The sequence below is a fragment of the Octopus bimaculoides genome, chromosome 5 (genome assembly GCF_001194135.2).
Source record: "Octopus bimaculoides isolate UCB-OBI-ISO-001 chromosome 5, ASM119413v2, whole genome shotgun sequence".
Lineage (NCBI taxonomy): Eukaryota > Metazoa > Mollusca > Cephalopoda > Octopoda > Octopodidae > Octopus > Octopus bimaculoides.
Window position 1 is genome coordinate 117,612,600 of NC_068985.1, and position 1,669 is coordinate 117,614,268.

Below are 1,669 nucleotides of genomic sequence, written 5' to 3' on the forward strand. Positions count from 1 at the left end.
AGAATGGTTATATAAACCATTTGCTATTTGGGTACAGACGTGATACTTCAAAGAAAACTTTCTGCGTCTTCGTTTCATTGGCCTCGTATTATTGTGTGTGTGTGTGTGCGCGCATGTGTGCGCGCATGTGTGCGCGTGTGAGAGAGAGTGTGTGTGCGTGTGTGTGTGTGTGCATTCTTATGAAAGTGAGAGAGAATGTGTGTATGTGCGTACGTGTGTGTTTGTGAGAGAGAGAGTGTGTGTGTGTGGGTGTGTGTGTGTGTGTGCGTGTGTATGTGTGTGTGTGTGTATACACGTATATATAAATGGACAACTAATATATAAGTACTGCATAATATAGATATGCATCTATACGTAGTTATAGATATACCATGCGTATATGTGTATGTTATATGAATATATATGTGCATGTGTGTGTATAAATGTTTGTATGTATGACATAAATACATTCATATATATATATATATATATATATATATACATAGATACGCCCATACATGTAGCCAAGCAAATAGATAGACAGGCAGATAGATAGCTAGCTAGCTAGATAGATAGATAGATAGATAGATAGATAGATAGATAGATAGATAGATAGATAGATAGATAGATAGATTGATAGATAGATAGATATGGATATACAAGCATCTGTGCAGTCTGTCGCGACTTCATTTTATACACAGATAAGTTGTTTAAATCTGTGTATTTCATACGGTGTTATCAAAAACCTATAGATGTATTCTATCGTACACAATAGAATTTTACAAACCTCAGGTAACCCAAAATAATTTATCTAACTCTCTATCAAAAATGCAATACTCATATATTTACGCAAACCCATAATAACAGCTCGATCTTAGCGTCCATAATCCAATACATGATTGATGCGGGACCCTCTTTTCCCTCTATTTTCTGCCCACGAAGATATTCTATATAAATATATGCCTTTCGTGTTGATAGATAAGTACCAGTCGAGTACTGGGTTGATGTAATTGACTTACTCCCTCCTCCGAAATGGCTGGCTTTGTGCCTGAATTTGAAACTAATATATCTAAATATGTGTGTGAGAGAGAGTCAGTGAGTGAGAGAGAGAGAGAGGGAGGGAGAGAGAGAGAGAGAGAGAGAGAGAGAGAGAGAGAGTCAACAGATCAGATCCAGAGATGTTCAATATATAAAACTCTTTGTAACGTTCAAATGATTTGAGATCACAGTCAGAAAACTTTACCGAGAACCCTGTCTGTGGAGTAAGGAGTGGCCATAAGAGGAATCCCGGGGGACCAGATATGGAGATAATGATGCAAATAAAGTAATCAAACCGCTTTCACTGGATATATAAAATATACATACGGATATACATGTAAATAGCGACTAAGCAAAGAATGAAAATTTTCAGATGATGAATATTCATGTATAAATATATCGATATTTATATATCAACAGAGCTGATTTACAAAGGGTACACCTTTACAAAGTGTACAAAGACACAAAAAACTAGCGGGAGCTGTTTTTTGTTCTTTGTACTCTGTGTAAATCTGCTATTTTAGTATATAAACATCTATATATTTATGTATGAATATTCATCAGGTGAAATTTTTCAACCTTTGTTTCTCACTATTTACATGTGCATACGTATGTATATTTTATATATCTAACCCAAAGGTATTATTTGTTT